Raw genomic sequence first — 16746 nt, 5'->3', positions numbered from 1 at the left:
TCTCCTCAGGCTGCAGAGAACACGCTGGTCCTCTCCTCCACTTCTGACAAGTACAGTGTGCTGTAAAGGGGGGGGCACAAAGCGATTGTGGTGCATTTGATAGTGTATATTACTATTTAAAAGTGTTTTTGGGCTGTGGACATACTGTGTTCACAGACAATACTGGCGGTGGGTTTGTGAACCGGCTGCTCCTATCCTGTGTCCCTCTGACAGATTTTACTGTGGGTCTGTCCCCAAAATAAGTCCCAGTGTGTCTGTAAGTGTGGTGTAAATGTCTGAGGCAGGGAGTTCCTCCCCGGAGGAAGCCATTTTAGGGACACAGAGTTGTAATGTTGTGGCGCTACCGGCACACCAAGAGCCTGCATGGGTGAAAGAGATACGTGACAGTATGCATCTGATTAACCGAAGATTAGATAAGTCTGAATCTAAGACTGCATGCTGGAGAAAATCTGTGGAAGATGTGATTTTTCAGGATGCTGTTATTCCTTATGCGGGCGGCCCCTCTGGGTCACATAAGAGACCATTTGCAAATGTTGTAAACACTGATACCGACACGGATTCTGATTCTTGTGTCGACAATAGTGAATTCAGAGAGAGAGATCATAAATTGGCAAAAAGTATACAATGTATGATTGTGGCTATAAGGGATGTGTTGGAGGTTACAGAAAGCACTCCTGTACCTCAGGAGAAAGCTTATTTATGTAAGGAAAAGAAATCCAAAGTCACGTTCCCTCCTTCACACGAACTAAATGCTCTGTTTGAAGGGATGTGGGTGAATCCTGATAAAAAAAATTGTATTCCCAAAAGGACTCACATTTTTTCCTGTCTTCAACCGGGAAAGGATAAGCTATTCCTTTCCCGGTTGAAGACAGGAAAAAATGGGAGTCACCCCCTGTGTTAGACAGTGCACTTTCCAGGTTGACAAAGAAGGTAATTCTCCCTGCTCCTGGCACGGCTTCTCTTAAAGAGCCGGCAGACAGCAAAATGGAAACGACATTGAAATCCATTATGTTACCAATGGTACCAGGCCCATTATTGCCTGCGCATGGGTGAGTCGCTGTATTGAAAAATGGTCAGAAACCGTGTCATCAGAAATTGACACGATTGATAAAGATGAGATACTCCTTAAGTTAGGGAATATCAAGGACGCTGCCGCCTACATGCTGGAAGCAATGAAGGATATTGGACTCTTGAGTTCACAAGCCGCTACCATGGCAGTATCGGCTAGGCGGGCGTTATGGATTCGCCAGTGGAACGCGGATGTATATTCCAAAAGAAACATGGAGGCTCTCCCATATAAAGGTGAGGCCCTATTTGGCGATGGCTTGGATGCGTTAGTCTCGGCGGCTACCGCAGGTAAGTCAACATTTTTGCCCTCTGCTCCTGCACCGGCAAAAAAGACCTATCACCCACAAATGCAGTCCTTTCGGCCCAATAAACACAAAAAGGCGAGAGGTTCCCCCTTCTTTGCAGGTAAGGGAAGGGGAAAGAAGCCCACACCGTCTCCAGGTTCCCAAGAGCAGAAGTCTACCCCTAATTCTGCCAAATCCCCAGCATGACGCTGGAACTCCCTTGCGGGAGACCGCTCAGGTGGGGGCACGTCTCAGACTCTTCAGCCAGGATTGGATTCTGTCTGGCCTGGATCCCTGGGTGTTGCAAATAGTATCCCAGGGATACAAGCTAGAGTTTCAAGACGTTCCCCCATGCCGATTTTTCAAATCGACCTTGCCAGCTTCTCCGCCAGAGAGAGAAGCAGTAACAGCAGCAATCCAAAAATTATGTCAAGACCAGGTTATAGTCCTGGTACCGTTGTCACAAGAAGGGCAGGGTTTTTATTCAAGCTTCTTTGTTGTTCCGAAGCCGGACGGCTCGGTCAGACCGATCCTAAGTCTAAAAGATCTGAATTTCTTCCTGAAAAGGTTCAAGTTCAAGATGGAATCGCTTCGGGCGGTGATTGCCAGTCTGGAGGAGGGGGACTACTTAGTGTCGGTGGACATAAAGGATGCTTACCTGCATGTTCCCATTTATCCTCCTCACCAGGCTTATCTGAGATTTGCGATTCAGGATTACCATTACCAATTCCAGACGTTACCTTTCGGTCTCTCCACGGCGCCAAGGGGATTCACCAAGGTGATGGCAGAGATGATGGTCCTCCTTCGTCAGAAAGGAGTCAATATAAACCCTTCTCTGGACGACCTCCTGATAAAGGCGAGATCCAGGGAGCAGTTATTACAAAACATATCCCTCTCCCTGTCAGTACTCCAACAACACGGGTGGATCATAAATTACCCAAAGTCACAGTTGGAACCAACGACAAGGTTGTCTTTCCTCGGGATAATTCTGGACACAGAAATTCAGAGAGTATTTCTTCCGCTGGAAAAGGCTCTGGAAATCCAGAAAATGGTAAAACAGATATTGAAACCATCAAGTGTGTCGATCCATCAGTGCATTCGGTTGTTGGAGAAGATGGTGGCGGCCTACGAGGCCATACAGTTTGGCTGGTTCCATGCCAGAGTATTCCAGTGGGACCTGTTGGACAAGTGGTCGGGGTCACACCTACACATGCACAGAAAGATAATCCTGTCGTAAAAAAACAGGATTTCGCTCCTGTGGTGGTTGCACAGCTCTCATCTGCTAGAGGGACGCAGGTTCGGGATTCAGGACTGGGTCCTAGTAACCACGGATGCAAGTCTCCGAGGCTGGGGAGCAGTCTCTCAGGGAGAAAACTTCCAGGGACGTTGGTCACAACGCTAAGCCTGCCTTCACATAAACGTTCTGGAGCTAAGAGCCATTTACAACGGCCTTCAACAAGCGGTACATCTTCTTCAAGACCGTCCCGTGCAGATCCAGGCGGACAATGTAACAGCAGTCGCATACATAAACAGGCATGGCGGAACGAAAAGCAGAGCGGCAATGGCAGAGGCGACAAAAATCCTCTGCTGGGCAGAAAAACATCTACAAGCTCTGTTGGCAATATTCATTCCGGGAGTAGACAACTGGGAAGCAGACTTCCTCAGCAGACACGATCTCCATCCAGGAGAGTGGGGCCTCCACCAAGAAGTCTTTGCAGAGGTGACAAGTCTTTGGGGAGTTCCTCAAATAGACATGATGGCGTCTCGTCCCAACAAGAAGCTTCAGAGATACAGTTCCAGGCCGAGAGACCCTCAAGCAGTAGCAGTGGATGCACTGGTGACCCAGTGGGTGTTTCCATCAGTGTATGTTTTCCCTCCACTTCCGCTGATCCCAAAAGTACTCAGGATCATAAGAAAGACAATGGTTCGAGCAATCTTCATTGCCCCAGACTGGCCAAGAAGGGCTTGGTACCCAGATCTTCAGCAGTTACTCATAGGAGATCCTCTGCCTCTTCCTCCTCGGGAGGACCTGCTGCAGCAGGGGCCGTGTGTGTACCATGACTTACCGCGGCTACGTTTGACGGCATGGCTGTTGAGCGCCGTATCCTAGCCAGGAAGGGTATTCCTAAGGAGGTCATCCCCACCCTTATTCAGGCCAGAAAGGGAGTAACGTCAAAACATTACCACCGTATTTGGAGAAAATATGTGTCTTGGTGTGAATCCAAGAAAGCTCCTACGGAAGAGTTTCACTTAGGATGTTTTCTCCATTTTTTGCAGGATGGTGTGGAGACGGGCCTTCGATTGGGATCAATCAAGGTCCAGATTTCGGCCTTGTCAATGTTCTTCCAAAAACAATTGGCCTCTTTTCCAGAGGTTCAGACCTTCGTGAAAGGGGTTCTGCACATCCAGCCTCCATTTGTGCCTCCTGTGGCACCATGGGACCTTAAGGTGGTATTGCAGTTCCTTCAATCGGATTGGTTTAAGCCTCTACAAAAGATAGAGTTGAAGTTTCTCACTTGGAAAGTGGTGATGCTTTTGGCATTGGCATCCGCAAGGCGGGTGTCGGAATTGGGGGCCTTGTCTCACAAGAGCCCTTACCTGATTTTCCATGAAGATAGGGCAGAGTTGCGAACTCGCCAACATTTTCTTCCAAAGGTGGTTTCTGCTTTTCACATAAACCAACCTATTGTGGTGCCAGTAGTTACTGACACATTCACTGATTCAAAGTCTCTAGATGTGGTTAGAGCTTTGAAAATCTATGTTGCTAGAACAGCTCGTATACGGAAAACAGAGGCTCTGTTTGTCCTGTATGATCACAACCAGATTGGCTGTCCTGATTCCAAGCAGATTATTACACGTTGAATTAGAAATACGATTCAGCAAGCTCATACTACGGCTGGATTGCCGTTACCGACGTCGGTAAAGGCCCACTCCACTAGGAAGGTGGGCTCATCCTGGGCGGCTGCCCGGGGGGTCTCGGCATTACAACTTTGCCGAGCAGCTACTTGGTCAGGGTCAAACACATTTGCTAAGTTCTACAAGTTTGACACCTTGGCCGATGAGGACCTAAAGTTTGGTCAGTCGGTGCTGCAGGGTCATCCGCACTCTCCCGCCCGTACTGGAGCTTTGGTATAGACCCCATGGTCTTGATGTCATCCCCAGCATCCTCTAGGACGTATGAGAAAATAGGATTTTTATAACCTACCGGTAAATCCTTTTCTCCTAGTCCGTAGAGGATGCTGGGTGCCCGTCCCAGTGCGTACTTTACTTGCAGTTCAGTTATTACAGTTACACAAGTTGTATTATATTGGTTTCAGCATGTTGCTGCAATTAGTTCAAGCCTGTTGGCGTGTGTTATGTTGAATGCCATGTGTGCGGCATGGTTGAGGGTGTGAGTTGGTAGATATCTCACCACTAGTTAAGTAATTCCTTTCCTCGAAATGTCAGTCTCCCTGGGCACAGTTCCTACAACTGGGGACTGGAGGAGGGGCATAGAGGGAGGAGCCAGTTCACACCCAATGAAAAGTCTTTAGAGTGCCCATGTCTCCTGCGGATCCCGTCTATACCCCATGGTCTTGATGTCGTCCCCAGCATCCTCTACGGACTAGGAGAAAAGGATTTACCGGTAGGTTATCAAAATCCTATTTTCTAGTATTATTATTGCTATTATTATTTTTACACATTTTCTTGTAATAATTGAACAGAAGAACAAGTCCTAAAATTATTGTTCCATGGGAGTTTACATTGTCAATGTACTGGCTGCCCCGCTGCAAAATCCTTCATTTTGAAATGGAAGAAAAATAGATAAATGTTCAGTATGGTCAGTATTACTGTAAACTATCACAGACCTTGTCATCTTAATATTCTTATAATGAACAATAGGCAATACTGCTCATGACGCTATCATGTATTGCTTTTCGTCATTTTGTTCACACAAAACCATTTTTCTGCATGGTTCTATATATTCAGACATGGGGGACACTGGCGATACCATGAGGTATAGCTGGTGCTGGAGGAGTCTGGCCACTAAGTTAACTTTCAGGACAGCTCAGACTCCTCCTCCCCTATACCCCACTCCCTGCCCAGGCTAGTTTATTTTATTTATTTTTTAGTGCCATAAGAGTCAAGCACATTTTTAGTTGCTCCAGCAGCTTTACTAAATGTTTTATTTATTTTTTCTTGCTTACATACTGGACGGCCAACTGTGATGCTGCCTGTGCAGCGCTCATGCCAGCCGCTCCAACTGATTCCTGCTCCAAAGGCCGCAGCTCTGTCGCCGCAGGCAGTAGCTCCTGCCGGTTTCCCGGAACACACAGGATTTGCACTGCACCCGAAGGGGAAAGAGCAGGAAAGGACTTCCCAAAGTAGGAGGCCACTGGGGGGGAAGGGGGCACGGTGACGGTCCTGTTCTCTGGTTCCTCACTGGATTAACAGGCACTTAAAGAAATCTCTGGCATCTCCACCAATGAAACAAGGATCAAATTGTAATCAAGCATAATTTACTTTCGGAATTAGTAATGTGTCAATTTTTGTGCTAGTAGTAGAGCCACTGGTGGCACGGATCCGGGCCAATCCAAACATCAGGGGAATTACAGTGGGTGGCGAGTAGGGAGGCCAATCCCGGGATGTTTTTTCAATCCCGGGATTCGGGATTGATAAATGGTCAATCCCGGGATTGCAGTAGGGATCAGTGAAAGTTGTAGGGAGCAGCGCTGGAGGGAGGGTGTAGGTAGTGGTGCGGGAGGTAGGGAGGGTGTAGGTAGCGGTGTGGGAGGTAGGGAGGGTGCAGGTAGCGGTGCGGGAGGTAGGGAAGGTCTAGGTAGCGGTGCGGGAGGTAGGGAGGGTCTAGGTAGCGGTGCGGGTGGAGGTAGGGAGGGTCTTTATATGGAACAACATAGGGAACTAGAAACCAATTTCTCCAAACATAAAATTCCCATTACAGCGTAAGAAGAGGAAACGGAAGGCAATCTGTCCATTTATTGTGCAACTGAACTGGTAAGAGACAGCGACCCTCGGCGTTGTGTGTACAGTAGCTTATGCCATCTGGATCTAAGAACAACAGTCTACAGTATGTCCGCACAGGTCATGCAGGAAAATCGCACTCACCTATTACATACATCACGTATGTGTTCACATGCTAACAGTAGCTAAGTTTGCAATTAGCCTTGAAGGGTGCGGGAGGTAGGGAGGGTCTAGGTAGCGGTGCGGGAGGTAGGGAGGGCGTAGGTAGCGGTGCGGGACTCAGGAGGGAGGGTGTAGGTCGCGGCAGGGAGGGTTGGTACTGGTAGTGGCGCGGGAAGGAGGAAGGCTGTAGGGAGCACTGCACGGAGGGAGAGAGGGTGGGTGTGAGTAATACTACTTACACTGAACGCGGCAGCATTTCAAATGAAGCGCCGGCCGCCAGCCAACCAGAGCTGGCGGACCGGCAGCCAATCAGGGAAGCTCCCGCAGCAATCGGTCCTGGTTGGCTGCCGCTGCTGCGGCAGCTTCCCTGATTGGCTGTCGGTCCACCAACTCTGATTGGCTGGCGACCAGCGCTACATTTGAAGTGCCGCCACGTTCAACTTGTTCATGGCTGCCGCCCGCCTAATATTAGTAAGTAGTATTACTTACACCTACCCTCCCGCACATGCGCAGTGTAATCACGTGAATCCCGGGATTGGATGCTCCAATCCCGGGATTCAAATCCCGGCATTTTTGGGCCCAAATCCCGGGATACCGCCGATCCCAATCCCGGGATTGGCATCCCTAGTGGCGAGGAACACAAAGTTGCACTATATGCAGATGACGACATACTCACTATTTCTGAACCAATTCATTTGCTCCGTCCCTCACCTATTTACAAAGATTGAGGAGTATGACAGCCTCTCTGGTTACAAAATCAACACTCAGAAAACAGAAGTCTTTTCAAGCTAACTATCCTAAGTTACTTGCACAATTGTAAAGGGATGTTGATAAGGGGAGTGGCTGTTATATTTCCTAGATTGGCCTGATGAAAGATGTAAGATGTTTAACTGAATTTGTTGTCACGGCTCTTATATTTATCTGAAACCCTGCCGATAAGAGGTCCCCCATACGTTTTCAAATATTTTGAACTCTTCACTTCACAATTTATATGGTCTAAAAAACGCCCTAGGGTGACACGTGACATCTTGCAAAGGCTAACATCCAGGGGTGGTTTAGGTTGCCCAAACTTTAAGTCATAGGGGTGTGTATGCACTGAGCGCTTTTCAGCCCAGCGATGTCAGCGATCATCTTTGTGCATACACGCTGGGCAAAAACGCCCAGTGTGTATTCACCTTTAGTCCCGTTTTCGACAATGTTAATCCGACTTTAAAAAAGTCGGATTGACATTGTCGGAAACGGCCCAAACCTGTTGGCTTTGGCCTTAAATTGAATACTGAACTGTTGAAAAGAAAGGATCCGACATCAGTTGAATAGACCCCTTTACTATTTAGTGACCAGAATCTCTCAGTGCGTGTTGTGGAGGCAGCCAAAAATCCAAGAGGGTATAGGTGTAATCGAAACAGAAGCATTAAAGCTATACTCAATCTCCTCTCTGCTGTGGCTCTCCCAATTGTTCCGACCTACTGTAAATCATCTTTGCACCATCCTGTTATTTCTCACCCTTTAGACATTTGGGATTTTGCTCACTGACTATACTATATTGCTCCACACTGATCCCATTAATCCCCCTATTTAACAATGTATTCTGGTTATCTTTGTAAACTGGCAAACTAGGGGAATTAAATTACTGAGTGACATTACCAGGTACTCTATGTTCCCCACTTTTATGAACAGTCAAACCCAATTCATATTCCACAAAAGGAATTTTTTTCAATGTGTACAAATTCAACATTTCCACTCGATAGTTAAAACGCAGTTTACAGGTGGGCCACTCACTTTTACTGAGTCATTAATTTTAATGGGAACGTGCACCAGGGGACTTGTGTTCACCGTGTGTGCAGAGCTCATACTTCCTTCATTTGAAGTCAAAGATCCCCACGAAGCAGCATGAGAAGTCGACCTGGGAGAAATATCAAACACAGAGGATTGGGTGGACATATATTCCAAAGTGGCTTCTGCTGTTTACGCATAAAAGACAATGCTAACAAATTATTTTATAGGTGGTATTATGTTCCCTCCAGATTGAATAAAATGCACCCAGAAATCACAGATATATGTTGGCGATGCGGATCGGACATAGGAACATTTCTGCATGTTTGGTGGAATTGTCCGAAATTGGTTACCTTTTAGAGCCAGATTGGTGCCCTCGCTAGTTCTAGATTAGGTCTATCTATACCAATCACTCAGAAATATTTCCTTTTACCACTGTGTGTCCCCAATGCCATCGGTCACCATTATAAATTATTTCGACATCTGCTCCTAGCAGCCACGTGTTAAATAGCAGCTGCTTGAAAAATAAACAGAGATTCCAACTATAGGAGAGATCATCACTAAAATGTGACGTATATTAGCATTCTGAGGGATTCTTCTAAAAGCTTTTTCAAAACCTGGGATCCATGGATCTCTCGTTTTCATATTTCTCCAGCATTTATCTAATATTCCCTATGAAATATCATGCATATATTTTCTCACTGTCTAGTAGAATTCTGAAACTGCCCAGCTGAGCCATCCTCTTCCCTCCTTACATGTTTTCCTGTCCCTTCTTTACTGTGGGTGGCCACCTCATATTCCCCCTTTTCTCTGACGTCCTAGTGGATGCTGGGGACTCCGTAAGGACCATGGGGAATAGCGGCTCCACAGGAGACTGGGCACAGCTAAGAAAGATTTAGGACTACCTGGTGTGCACTGGCTCCTCCCACTATGACCCTCCTCCAGACTTCAGTTAGAATCCTGTGCCCGGCTGAGCTGGATGCACACTAGGGGCTCTCCTGAGCTCCTAGAGAGAAAGTATATTTTAGGTTTTTTATTTTACAGTGAGATCTGCTGGCAACAGACTCACTGCAGCGAGGGACTAAGGGGAGAAGAAGCGAACCTACCTAACTGGTGGTAGCTTGGGCTTCTTAGGCTACTGGACACCATTAGCTCCAGAGGGATCGACCGCATGGAACCGGCCATTGGTGTTCGGTCCCGGAGCCGCGCCGCCGGCCCCCTTACAGAGCCAGAAGCAAGAAGAATCCGGAAAATCGGCGGCAGAAGACATCAGTCTTCACCAAGGTAGCGCACAGCACTGCAGCTGTGCGCCATTGCTCCTCATACACACTTCACACTCCGGTCACTGAGGGTGCAGGGCGCTGGGGGGGCGCGCGCCCTGAGAAGCAATAAATACACCTTGGCTGGCAAATATATCACAATATATAGCCCCAGAGGCTATATATGTGATAAATACCCCTGCCAGAATCCATAAAAAAGCGGGAGAAAAGTCAGCCGAAAAAGGGGCGGAGCTATCTCCCTCAGCACACTGGCGCCATTTCTCCCTCACAGCTCCGCTGGAAGGAAGCTCCCTGGCTCTCCCCTGCAGTCTACACTACAGAAAAGGGTAAAAAAGAGAGGGGGGGCACTAAATTTAGGCGCAATATACATATAGCAGCTATAAGGGGATATAATTTAGTTAATCCCTGATTTATATAGCGCTCTGGTGTGTGCTGGCATACTCTCTCTCTGTCTCCCCAAAGGGCTTGGTGGGGTCCTGTCTTCTGTCAGAGCATTCCCTGTGTGTGTGCGGTGTGTCGGTACGGCTGTGTCGACATGTTTGATGAGGAGACTTATGTGGAGGAGGAGCAGGTGCCTATAAATGTGTTGTCACCCCCTGCGGGGCAGACACCGGAGTGGATGGACTTGTGGAAGGAATTACGCGAAAGTGTCGACTCCTTACATAAAAAATTTGACGACATGCCAAATGCGGGGCAGCCGGCTTCTCAGCCTGTGCCTGCCCAGACGTCTCAAAAGTCATCAGGGGCTCTAAAACGCCCGCTACCTCAGATGGCAGACACAGATGTCGACACGGATACTGATACCAGTGTCGACGACGAAGAGACTAATGTAATGTCCAATAGGGCCACTCGTTATATGATTGAGGCAATGAAAAATGTTTTACACATTTCTGAGGTGACCCCAGGTACCACAAAAAAGGGTATTATGTTTGGGGAGAAAAAACTACCAGTAGTTTTTCCCCCTTCTGAAGAATTGAATGAAGTGTGTGAACTAGCGTGGGCTTCCCCCGATAAAAAATTGGTAATTTCAAAAAAATTACTAATGGCGTACCCTTTCCCGCCGGAGGATAGGTCACGTTGGGAAACACCCCCTAGGGTGGATAAAGCACTTACGCGCTTATCAAAAAAGGTGGCACTGCCGTCCCAGGATACGGCCGCCCTAAAGGAACCTGCTGACAGAAAGCAGGAGGCTCTCCAGAAAGCTATATATACACACACTGGTATTATACTGAGACCAGCTATTGCCTCAGCATGGATGTGCAGTGCTGCAGCTGCATGGTCAGACTCCCTGTCAGAAAACATTGACACCTGATAAAGCTAAATATTTATCGTATATAAAACACTTTAAGAGGTCTAAGAACACTGTACGCTATCTACGTAAGAAGTACCGTAAGGGTACGCAAGTTGCGTAACGATCGCTCAACCGTAGTCGAGACGCTCAAGCGTCACGTTCGCTTACGGCCCAGAGATCACAGGCAGGCACGCTATTGGCTGCCGACTAACGTAATGATTCGCTATAGCGTAGCGGACGCTCGGGACCACGAGGAGATCACCAGCGGTGCAGACGCTTATATCTATACCTTTAACAACGAAATATACAGTAAACCTTAGTGTGGTGACAGAGTGTAAGTGCAACCTGGTGTAACCTGATTAACTACAAAGCTGCTTGAGCGTCACCGACGCTCAGGGAATACTTAACACTATAAGAAATACACAGATACCTGGGCTTAGGGTCCAAAACCTATTATATGTATTATGACTATTATACTTGCAAAAGAATCACAGTACAAAGCATACACTACAATATAACATAGACTAACTAACCAGATAACTACACAGGAAATACAATACAATACAATTAAGGGAAAAATACGGGAGAAATAGAAGAGAGAGAGAGAGAGAGAGAGAGAGAGAGAGAGAGAGAGAGGAATGGCTCACAATAACATCAAGACAATATGATTGCGGAGAAACACTTACGCACAAGGGGAAACGATCGCAAGCGCCTCTGGACATCCAGCTCCCGATTATCAGCAATGAGAACCGTTTGAAGAGAAGTGAGTGCTGGATGCCACAGGCTTGTCTTATTTATGCTCCACACACAATACAATTCAATGGTCCCTACAATCTCATTGTTCATTGGACACAGGAATTCGGCTTCGCATTATAACAAAAGGTCATAGGTTGATTCATACAGGTGGGCTGTGACTGTTTCCAACTGTTCAGGTGGGTGGGATACTGGGTTTCCCGCCGCATGACTAAGTAAGAACAAATAATAGTAAATGGACATAAACTTCTTATGTCCATAACTATTCGCACGAGCGATTGATCTGCTTCAAACCAACACCGGAATATTTCTAATTAAATATTCTTCCGATGGATACTAAACACCACTGTATTACTCCTGTCTGACCCTTCGTATCAAACAAAGAGGGATTTCTCTGTTCATGAACATTCTATATTAACCAAACTTGCAGAATCTATCAAAGGGACCATGATCTACAAAATACATTATATAGTGAAAATATGTAATGATTGAGTCGCACGCTACGATCGCATAAACTCTACCGTAAATACGCATACCATGCGCCTGCGGGTGCCCGCGACTGTGAGTATGCGCACGTACGGGAGAGCGTACGCATGCGCAGCACGGACCAGTATGAGGTGCAAATATGGCAGTGTGCATAGAGATATTTTTCTGACTTTGACAGTCCACCCTTTGGCAGTCAATAATAACTGCCACCTTCTAAAACATTTCAAAAGGAGAAAAATATATGTCAGGGGTTAATTCATTTCCATGGTTGGGTAAGGGAAGAGAGAGAGGAGTAGGTGTGAAGAGGGTATGACCTAGTGAGATAGTAGAAGCATGTGTGTATGAGTCCATGTTTGGGGGGTCATGTATCATCGTGCCGTACGTGTTGTAAATCAAGCTTCGAGGTATTGCGAAGTATACATTTGAATTCCTTCTTATCCCGTGGTGCGGGTCTGTGGATGGGCTGTCAAACTTTACCGAGCTCTTTTCGGCTTTGGTTGTAACAAAATGGGGGAGCAAATTTTAGTTGATGATACATGAATAGGGGAGGTATGTGGTTGCTGATATCTGTGCCTGTATTCCCTATCGACTATGTGTGTTATTACCTGAGGGTTGTAGAGATGAAGATAAAGAACACTTATGGAAAATGCAGTGGTATTCTATGTCAGGTTAATGTACATCTGTCGGTTGAAGTTTTGTTCGGTATCAGTTGAAAGTCGTCTTCTTTGCGCTGTTTTGCCCATTAGGTGCGAGCAAAAAGCTTTGTCAATGCCATTAGATTTACAAAAAAAAAAATGTTGGGCTAGCGTAAGTTTAAGAATTCTAGGGAAACTGGGGATCCATGGCAAAGTTCATCAAATGTCCGTATCTAAGGTGGTCAAAACTTCTTCTTTGGTCAATCCGTTGTCTGTATAGTGTCTTGTCAACTTCCTCGTCCAAGGGGGTCTTTTTATCTTGGAGAAAAACAGAAAAACAGGTGAAAGAAACGGACCGTATAATCGCATTTTCATTGCATCATTGTTTCTATTGTTGGGTCATAAATCAAATCCAGGTTAATTACAGTTTCCTCACTCCTCAAACTCATCACTCTTGTACTTTGTTTGCACTTCATTAAAGCCTGACCGCATCTAAATATCAAGCCAATTGATATGACAACACCTAAGATACATAGGAGAAACTTCCCAACATCCATTATGACTCCTTGAGCCCAGTCTCCTAAACCGGAGAACCAATTTTGCGGGTTCAACCATGACACCCAACCAGTCAGCTCATTACCTACAGCAGCAAGAGTGAGATTGTGTTTTCGGCGAAATTCCCACTTCAATTGGAGAATATCGTCCATCTTTTGGTCTATGACCTCGACCGGATCCTCGGTGCTATTCGTGATATACGTGCAACACTTCACGCCATACTGTGTTGCCAATGTAACACAATATCCGCCTGTCACTGCTGTGAGGTAATTAAGAACCATTCTATGCTGCACCAGTTCTGTTTTATAAGCCTGAAGTTCTCTTCCAGTATACCTAAACGTGTCATCATACATTTCAGTGATATTATCTAACAAATTGGCGAGCGCAGAAATGTATTTATAATTCAGCACTCCTCTAGCGGTGCGGGTGAAATCTAACGCGATTAAGAATTGAATCCCGGTGGATTCACTTATCAGATCAGAGGCCGGATGCTCTGTCTTCTCTATCAGGTGCCTTTTAACAACGTGCTCGTAATGGGTGTGAGTATAAGGAGCTTGGGCACCACGGTGTATGTCTTTCATTTTGTCATGTGATACAGTCATTACTTCAGGCAGTACTTTTCCAATATAACACAATCCTTCAGAGTTTGGGGCAAGCCACTTGTACGCCTTTCTCCCGCATATGAAATATGCATCATCGGGGAGAACATATGGGACGGAGTAGGACATAACCATATTACACACCTTCCATGTGAAATCTCCTAACCCTAATTCTTCCATCTGCTTAGTACACGTATCAGGTTGTATGATATGTGCACAGTATCCTGGTGATACCTCTCCAACTTTAGTAATCCTATTTCCTAAGGTATACCTATACCGGAAAGATTTTCCTCTACTGGCTATGTGGCGTACAAGCTCTGTATCTGTAGGCATTCTATCTGCTCTATGCGAAAAGGTCATGGTGTGATTACTCCATGACACTTCCCAATTTCCCGGTTTTCGGGGATTGGAGATGTTGAAACATAATAGGGACCTATCCACATGGTATTGGTGGAGCTTCAAACTAGGAGGGCTGGAGATATTAAACCTCCGGTCCACCGGTCTCCCACCATTTAACTCAAGTACCTCCTCTATCGTTAAAGGAAATGGTACTAGCCCTGATTTGCTATGACCCTGAGGTACTTGAGAGCATACCCAACAATCTGTTTTGTTTAACACATTACCCACTAAGGAGTGATAGTCACTCAATGGATGCCGGTCCATATGGATATTAAAACTGGATTGGCATTTCTTAATGCACCCATCCTCAATGACATTGTTACAGAGCCTACAGATACAGTTTTCTTCAGCTAACAATCCTTCACAATTCCTTCTATGGTCAATGCTATCGGATCGTTTTCTGATACTCGCCTTTGCTTGTTGATTATGTTGTTCTCGGAAAACTACGCCTCCATCTTTATCATCAGAACCCATTCCAGAACCTCTCTCGACCTCCATGGTACTCTCGCCGGAACAGACTGCTCTGGTCAACATCATGGTTAACAGGAAAATCCGGATCACAGTCTCTTGGGGCAAGTCCATCTTATAGGAGGAAACGGAGAAGAATGAGAAGGGGGAAAAAGAAATTTTAGGGAGAGGGGATGGGAAGTGGAGAAAAACAATAAAAGGGAGTGGGGAGTCGACAACAGCTCTTGGTCTTGAGATTTTCACGGCTCAGGTGCCGCCTCAGTCCTCCTGGAACAGACACTCCAGTGATACAACCTCTACCGTCTGTTCCTTATCACGGGACTTCTCTGGATCAGCAACCTTCTTGCAGTGGGATGAATGAACCCAAGTCTCTCTCTCAGCAACCTTCAATGCTGTAGTGCTAGTCAATAAGACCTGGTATGGTCCTTCCCATCTGTCAATAAGGCAACCTGAGCGTAGAAAATTCCGTATCATCACATAATCCCCAGGTTCAATGTCATGACAATTACTATCTGGTAAATCAGGAATCACCAACTTCAGATTATCATTTTGATTCCTTAACTGTTTACTCATGTTAATCAAGTACTTTACAGTCACTTCATTGTTACATTTCAAATCATCCTGAGGGTTAATCATGACATGCGGTTGTCGACCAAACAAGATTTCAAAGGGAGACAGATTAAGAGGGGACCTGGGAGTGGTTCTGATGCTGTACAGTACAATGGGTAAAGCTTCTGGCCATGTCAATCCTGTCTCTGCCATCACTTTACTCAGTTTATTTTTAATAGTGCTGTTCACTCTTTCCACTTTCGCACTCGCCTGTGTCAGATTGTGTTTGGGCTGTGTCCCCGGAGGGGGCGCTAGTGGGTCAGTGGAGGTAGATGGGAGAAAACGAGGAGGCTGGATAACGTTCCTGCGCATAAGCGCAATGGTATTTATTTGGCAGATGATATTATACAGGATGGTAGCAGAAACAATAATAACAGATGAATAAAGTCAATCACTCAGCATGATAACTGAAAGTCTATGGCAATGGATGACAGATGACTTGAGAAAATAATAACCGGTAATATATAAACAGAAGAACAAGTGCTTGTGAAATGGTTCTGGTTTGGAAACCAGTGCAGGTTTTAAAACAGGAAACTTTAGGCAGCAAGGTGTAGAATGGCAAACCTGAGCAGAGGCAGGAGTCTGACTTCACAGTGCAGGTGATGAGGCACTGGCAGCAGCAAGCTGTATCACAGGTGGAGGAATGAAACACACCTGGAGTCAGTCTCAACTGCAGGCTGAAGCACACAAGGTGGTGATGAGTGTGAAGCCTTGTTGCAGGTTGCAGGTATTGCTGGGCCTTGAAGTTCCACGGAGCTGTGCAGAGTAACCAGGAGTACAAGTTCTTAACCAGAGAACCAGGAACACAGGAGGAACAGGAACAGATCCTTTCACATGGGTCGCAGGAATGACACAAAGTCCAGGATGCCTGCAGACTGATCCTGCAGTCTCTTATGTACCCCATGGTGCACAGGGATTGGGTGAGTGAAGGAAAGTGGGTGCGGCCAAGCACCGGATTGGCCGCAGCATACTGGCTGTTTGCAGACTGTCATGGCGGCGCCCACGCTGCGGCCTAGCGGGGACGCGGCGCGCTACACGCCCGCTGTCTCAGGAGTGTTCCCAGGCCCTTGATGATGTCCCATGACAGGGGCATAGGTGACAGGTGACCGCAGGGAGCCAGGACGGAGTCCGCAGCGGCGGACGGATGTCAGCCTGGTAAGTCGATTCCTGACAGTACCCCCTCCTTTAGGGGTGGACACCGAACACCCACGTGGCTTGGAGGGATGAGTGCTGTGGAAGACACGGACCAACCTAGGAGCATGGACATCGGACGAATTCACCCAACTTCTCTCCTCTGGGCCATAACCGGACCAATCGACCAGGTACTGGAGACGTCCATACCGGCAACGAGAGTCCAGAATTTTGTTGATCTCGAATTCCACGCCCCGCTGAGTTCGAACCTTGGGACCTACTGGAAGAGTA

General features: G+C 46.7%; 1 protein-coding gene across 5 annotated transcripts in view; it reads left to right on the top strand.

The window, feature by feature from the left end:
* The window catches only part of ATG9A (autophagy related 9A), a 176444-nt gene that overhangs the window by 52060 nt on the left and 107638 nt on the right, over nucleotides 1-16746 (top strand). The window lies entirely within an intron of this gene.

The sequence above is a fragment of the Pseudophryne corroboree genome, chromosome 7, assembly GCF_028390025.1.
Source record: "Pseudophryne corroboree isolate aPseCor3 chromosome 7, aPseCor3.hap2, whole genome shotgun sequence".
Lineage (NCBI taxonomy): Eukaryota > Metazoa > Chordata > Amphibia > Anura > Myobatrachidae > Pseudophryne > Pseudophryne corroboree.
The sequence above is the reverse complement of the archived record's forward strand: the minus strand, read 5'-3'. Positions and strand labels throughout refer to the sequence as shown.